Raw genomic sequence first — 7,634 nt, 5'->3', positions numbered from 1 at the left:
CCAGACTGCTTTGGCTTTCTTCGTTTATGCAGGTAAATGAGGAACCCCACTGATTCAGGGCTCTAAATTGAGCCAGCCTTTGGCCTGGACAACGCTTGGCCACTAATGTAACCCATCTTGAATCAGTAACAGAACATATCTGTCTCAGGGCTTCAAGTGTTTGGTTATAGCTGCACCAATCTGATGAGTCAACCCAACGAGGCTTCGTTTCTGAAGACATTTCAGAGTCCTGATTTACTCAGCTGGTTGTATTTCCTGAGGATATGATTCATAATACCCAGGAGAGGGGGAAAGAACAACATTTGAAAGCGCATTTAAGAAGGGGTGGATAACACACAATTCTTTCTGGCAAACCTGACTTTTTTGATATGCTGTGGATGTTTCTGGCACTTCTCTCTGGGGTAAGAGTTGGAGATGATGCCCTTGACGCCGCATATGGGGGTGTGAGAACAGCTTGTTGCTGCTCAGCCTGAGGCCCTGCGAGGGGAGGGATTTCTGTTCGCTGAAAGATAAGCAAGCAGGCCCTTTGTGGAGTTGAGGACATATTCCCTGCCTGTGAAGATTCGCAGCTCATGCCACATTTCTGTGTCTTGCTTCGGGACTGCCTGTGGGGGCCTAGTGAAGTGGAAGTGGGCCTGCTCTGGTGACAGGGATCCAGTATTCTCACTGTTTCCCTTTTTGTCACAGGCACAGCACTCTAGTCCTTCTTGACCAGGAAATCTTCCCTGGCTCCTGGGTCCGGCTTTGCTTTTTCTTCTTAGGCACAATGTCTATATTCTTTTGTTTAGAAAATATTCCAGCCTGCAGATAACCTCTTTGCCATATAGGCTTTTATTTCCTCTGGTCACAAAGTTTTATGGGATCCAGATGCCTTGTGCTGACTTGTCCGTTTTGGTGTATTTTGTAAGAACACTTGATTCTACCTCAGTCTGGAATGCAGCTTGATTTAGAGAGATTTGTGACTAGGTTCTATTCATTCACTTATTCATTCATTCCCTTATACATGCCACCAATATTTATTAATTGGCCAGCTATGTGCCAAATACTCAGTTATTCATTTATGTGTGTACATCTTATTCACTAGAATTTTGGGAGGGACTAAGAATGACTGGCCTCCAGGAGAGAAGCAGGCAGAAACGGACAGGGCTGGACAGGACTTCCCAAAGGCTCAGTGTACAGGGTGCATGGTGATGGCTGGAGCTGGGGCTTTGGGTGGGCTGGCTCTGTGAGAAAGAAGAGGAGGTGGGGTTGGACCCTATGTTACACTGTGACAAGTGCGCCGACTACCAGAGTCCCTCTAATCGTCAATCCAACAACCATAATCATGATATTCTCAGGGTGACTGAATTTCTTCTTGGGAAAAAAGAGAGAGTGTTGGTTTTGCTTCTTGGTTGGCCTAGGGGTAGAACTGGCTAAACAGAGGCAGGAACAGAGACAAAGGTGTCTCAAGGAAATAGGGTTGGATGCCACAGCTGCCATGGTGAGGACACAAGATTCATCCAAGATAGTGCAATGAGAAGGCTTGAGTCAGGTTTATCTAATTTTTCTGAGGGCAAAGAAATCCTTAAGTGGCATCTTCTGAGTTTCAACAATAAGTCCTATTCAGGTTATAGCTCCAGACCATGGTGAACTCTAATTGGACAGAAAGATACATAAAAAAGTAAGCATGATATCCTATACTATTTGCTATGAAAATACTGTAACTCCCAAGGAGAAGCAGCTAACTCTCTATGGGTCTCTGAGAAGGGCTCATGGAGAAGGTGGCATCTGAACTGGGAGATAAATTGCTAAGACACCTGAAAAGTGGTAAAGAGAGGGAACCTGCTATTCCAGATGGAGGTAATAACAAATACAAAAGTAAAGCATTTTGATATAATTCAGTAAGGCTATGTGTGCAAATTTAAGGAGAAAGGCCCAAACCAGTGGTGAAACTCAATGTCAAAAGAGAATCCATGCAGGAAGCTCATAGGTAGGTTTTATGGATTTCCCCTGTGGTGGCCATGGAGATGTACCACTCAGAACTCTTTTCAAGAGAGAACCTGCCAGAAGTGCACTTAGCTGACAATCTCCAATTGCAGTGCAAGTGAGGTCCACCACTGTTGGAAGCCATGCTGTCCTTGAGCAGCTCCCACCAATGACTAACACAATGGAAATCCCAGGGCCTAGCAATCTCTGCCTACCAGGGACTCCCAAAGGCACTCTTTGCTCCAAACCAGTCTCCACATCAGACTGGCCAAGACTCTCCCAATGCTGCACCTCAGTCTCAGGCTCTGTTTACGTGATTCTTCCTGCTTTCTACTCTTTTCATGGTGTCAGACCTGCATTATAGTCTTGAGCCTTTCCGGCTCCTGCTCTCCTTCATAGTTTCCAGACGTCACTCCCAATTAATCTCTTGTATTTCTAACTGTCTTGCTTCTGCTCCCCACTTGGTACCAGTAACAGTCTGAGAAATCGAGTGGCAGTTTGGGGTCTAAATCATTCACCACCCAACTGACCAGGAGGACCCTATCCTCCTGGTTTATGAGGTTTATGAGGTACAGGTGATCTCTGGCACAAGGTGGCGGCCCAATTGCTAAACATTTTTTATCAATTCCGGCTTAGAAAAACATCCTGGAAAAGAAAAGTGCCCTTAAAGTACCATGATTCAGCATTTGATAGGTATGGGGAAAAACAAGGCACAGAGGACAATGAAATTGGCTGGTTATTACTAAGTTGCATTGATGCCGTACATGGGGTAATAAGAAACCAAGAAACCAAGAGTAGTTAAAGGGGCGGAGCAAGATGGTGGAGAAGTAGGAGACCTGGATTTCGTCTGGTCCCAGGAATTCAGCTGGATAGGGATCAAACCATTTGGAACACCTATGAACTCAACAGGAGACTGAAGAAAAAAATAGCAACAACGCTCTGAACAGAACCACTTTCTGGAAGGTAGGACGTGCGGAGAAGTGAATCCGAGGCGATATTGGGGAGGATAGACGGCGGGGGAGGGGCCTCCGTCGGCCGCTTCTGGCAAGTGATAGAGCCGCGGAGCACAAAATCGGAACTTTTGAAAGTCTGCTCTGCCGAGGGACGTCACTCTGGTGGCTAAGCGGGGGGTGGAACCCTCCGGGACAGTGTGGTCTCAGGACCCTCGGGGCCACAGAAAGACCGGGGGTGCCTGAGTGCGGCAGAGCTCCCAGGTATCGGAGCAGGGAAGCCGGCTGCAGAGGCGGAGCCCAGGCGCGGGCCCTCAGCTCGGGGTGGCCATAAACCGGGATCCGCGGCACAGTCGGGCCCCTGCTCCTCCAGCAGGGACCCAACAAGCGGCAGATCCGGGGAGACTCCCCTTCCTCCCCCGGGAGGAGCCGCGCGGGAGGGCACCGCAGGGATCTGCTGGGTTTGGAGACTCCACCCGGGGTCGGGTGCCAGAGATAGAAACACGCGGTCACAGGCCGGGTGAGCACGGGGTGCGGCCAGAGACCGGGGAGACGGGAGTGACTGATGGCTTTTCTCTGGGGGCTCACTGAGGAGCGAGCCCCGAGTTCTCGGCTCCTCTGGGGCAGAGATTGGGAGGCCGCCATTTTCACTCTCGGCCTCCAAAGCTGTACGGAAAGCTTGCAGGGAGCAAAAGCTCCTGAGAGTAAACCCGAGCGGATTACTTAGCCCCGACCTGGCAAGGGCAGGGCAATTCCGCCTCCGGCAGAGACATTTGGAAACCACGGCAACGGGCCCCTCCCCTGGAAGATCAGTGAAAACCGCCAGCCAAGACCAAGTTTACCGATCAATGAGAATGGCAGAACTCTAGCGCTAGGGGAATACTGCACATAGAATTCATGGCTTTTTTACCATGATTCTTTAGTCTTTCAAAGTTATTTTTTTTAACTGTCTTTTTTTATTTTTTATTTTTTCTATTTCCCTTTTTCAACCAACATCTTATCAATCCCTTTTTTTAAAAAACGTTTTTATTTTTCATTTTTAAAGTCATATTCTATCCCTTCATAGTAGTTACCCTTATTTTTGGCATATATATATAAGTTGTTCTCTCTTTAAAATTTTGAGATACAGTTTCTAAAATATACCCTAGATCTCTAGTGTATGGCTTTGTTTTAGTCTCCTGCCTGATCACATTATCTCCCTGTCTTTTTCTTTTTTTTTTAAATCCTCTTCTTTCTTTTTTCAAACAACTTCTTATCATCAATTCCTTTTATAAAATCTTTTATAATTTTTATCTTTACAGTCATATTCCATCCCTTCATCATATTAACCCTTATTTTTGTACATATATAAGTTTTTCTTTCTTTAAAATTTTGGGAGGCACTTTCTTCTAACAGACCAAAATACACCCAAAATCTAGTGTGTGGCACTGATCTATGCACCAGCCTGATCATATTTGATCATATTCTGTTTTTTTTTTGTTTTGTTCTGTTTTTGTTTGTTTTTATCTTTATCTTTTTTTCTTTTTCTTTTTTCTTTCTTTCACTTTCTTTTCCTCCAGTTTCAGGTCTTTTCTGATTTGTTTAGAGTATATTTTCTGGGGACATTGGTACCCTGTTAGCATTTTGTTCTCTCATTCATCTATTCTCCTCTGGACAAAATGACAAGACAGAAAAAATCACCTCAACAAAAAGAACAAGAGGCAGTACTGACTGCCAGGGACCTACTCAATACGGACATTAGTACGATGTCAGAACTAGAGTTCAGAATGATGATTTTAAAGATACTAGCTGGGCTTGAAAAAAACATGGAAGTTATTAGAGAAACCCTTTCTGGAGAAATAAAAGAACTAAAATCTAACCAAGTTGAAATCAAAAAGGCTATTAATGAGGTGCAATCAAAAGTGGGGGCTCTAACTGCTAGGATAAATGAGGCAGAAGAGAGAATTAGCAATATAGAAGACCAAATGATGGAAAATAAAGAAGCTGAGAAAAAGAGAGATAAACAACTGGATCACGAGGGCAGAATTCGAGAGATAAGCGATACCATAAGACGAAACAACATTAGAATAATTGGGATCCCAGAAGAAGAAAGAGAGAGAGGGGCAGAAGGTATATTGGAACAAATTATAGCAGAGAACTTCCCTAATTTGGGGAAGGAAACAGGCATCAAAATCCAGGAGGCACAGAGAACCCCTCTCAAAATCAATAAAAATGGGTCAACACCCTGACATCTAATAGTAAAACTTACGAGTCTCAGAGACAAAGAGAAAATCCTGAAACCAGCTCGGGAGAAGAGATATGTAACCTACAATGGTAGAAACATTACACTGGCAACAGACCTATCCACAGAGACCTGGCAGGCCAGAAAGGACTGGCATGATATATTCAGAGCACTAAATGAGAAAAATATGCAGCCAAGAATACTATATCCAGCTAGGCTGTCATTGAAAATTGAAGGAGAGATAAAAAGCTTCCAGGACAAACAAAGACTAAAGGAATTTGCAAACACGAAACCAGCCCTATAAGAAATATTGAAAGGGGTCCTCTAAGCAAAGAGAGAGTCTAAAAGCAACATAGACCAGAAAGGAACACAGACAATATACAATAACAGTCACCTTGCAGGCAATACAATGGCACTAAATTCATATCTTTCAATAGTTACCCTGAATGTAAATGGGCTAAATGCCTCAATCAAAAGACACAGGCTATCAGATTGGATAAAAAGACAAGACCCATTGATATGCTGTCTGCAAGAGACTCATTTTAGACCCAAAGACACCCCCAGATTGAAAGTGAAGGGGTGGAAAACCATTGACCATGCTAATGGTCACCAAAAGAAAGCTGGGGTGGCAATCCTTATATCAGACAAATTAGATTTTAAACCAAAGATTGTAATAAGAGATGAGGAAGGACACTATATCCTACTTAAAGGGTCTATCCAACAAGAAGATCTAACAATTGTAAATATCTATGCCCCTAACATGGGAGCAGCCAATTATGTAAGGCAATTAATAACAAAAGCAAAGAAACACATTGACAACAATACAGTAATAATGGGGGACATTAACACCCCCCCCACTGAAATGGACAGATCATCTAAGCAAAAGATCAACAAGGAAATAAAGACTTTAAATGACACACTGGACCAGATGGACTTCACAGATATATTCAGAACATTCCATGCCAAAGCAACAGAATACACATTCTTCTCTAGTGCCCATGGAACATTCTCCAGAATAGATCACATCCTAGGTCATAAATCAGGTCTCAACCAGTACAAAAGTTTGGGATCATTCCCTGCATATTTTCAGACCACAATGCTTTGAAACTAGAACTCAATCACAAGAGGAAAGTTGGAAAGAACTCAAATACATGGAGGCTAAAGAACATCCTACTAAAGAATGAATGGGTCAACCAGGAAATTAAAGAAGAATTTAAAAAATTCATGGCAACAAATGAAAATGAAAACACAGCTGTTCAGAATCTTTGGGATGCAGCAAAGGCAGTCCTAAGAGTAAAGTATATAGCAATACAAGCCTTTCTCAAGAAACAAGAAATGTCTCAAATACACAACCTAACCCTACACCTAAAGGTGCTGGAGAAAGAACAGCAAATAAAGCCTAAACCCAGCAGGAGAAGAGAAATAATAAAGATCAGAGCAGAAATCAATGAAATAGAAACCAAAAGAACAGTAGAACAGATCAACAAAACAAGGAGCTGGTTCTTTGAAAGAATTAACAAGATTGATAAATCCCTGGCCAGACTTATCAAAAAGAAAAGAGAAATGACCCAAATCAACAAAATCATGAATGAAAGAGGAGAGACCACAACCAACACCAAAGAAATACAAACAATTATAAGAACATATTATGAGCAACTCTATGCCAGCAAATTAGATAACCTGGAAGAAATGGATGCATTCGTAAAGATGTATCAACTACCAAAACTGAACCAGGAAGAACTAGAAAACCTGAACAGATCTATAACCACTAAGGAAATTGAAGCAGTCTCAAAAATCTCCCAACAAACAAAAGCCCAGGGCCAGATGGCTTCCCAGGGGAATTCTACCAAACATTTAAAGAAGAATTAATACCTATTCTGAAACTGTTCCAAAAAATAGAAATAGAAGGAAAACTTGCAAACTCGTTTTATGAGGCCAGAATTACCTTGATCCCAAAACCAGACAAAGACCCCATCAAAATGAATTACAGACCAATATCCTTGATGAACATGGATGCACAAATTCTCACCAAAATACTAGCCAATAGGATCCAACAGTACATTAAAAGGATTATTCACCACGACGAAGTGGGATTTATCCCTGGGCTGCAAGGTTGGTTCAACATCCGCAAATCAATAGGATACAATACATTAATAAAAGAAAGAACAAGAACCATATGATGCTCTCAATAGATGCAGAAAAAGGATTTGACAAAGTACAGCATCCTTTCTTGATCAAAACTCTTCAGAGTGTAGGCATAGAGGGTACATACCTCAATATCATAAAAGCCATCTATGAAAAACCCACAGCGAATATCATTCTCAATGGGGAAAAACTGAGAGCTTTCCCCCTAAGGTCAGGAACATGGCAGGGATGTCCACTCTCACGACTGCTATTCCACATAGTACTAGAAGTCCTAGCCACAGCAATCAGACAACAAAAAGAAATAAAAGGCATCTGAATCAGCAAAGAAGAAGTCAAGCTCTCACTCTTTGCAG

This window comes from Mirounga angustirostris, unplaced genomic scaffold (genome assembly GCF_029215605.1).
Source record: "Mirounga angustirostris isolate CCGP_5_RB_7025 unplaced genomic scaffold, mMirAng1.0.hap1 SCAF_8, whole genome shotgun sequence".
Taxonomy (NCBI): domain Eukaryota; kingdom Metazoa; phylum Chordata; class Mammalia; order Carnivora; family Phocidae; genus Mirounga; species Mirounga angustirostris.
The sequence above is the reverse complement of the archived record's forward strand: the minus strand, read 5'-3'. Positions refer to the sequence as shown.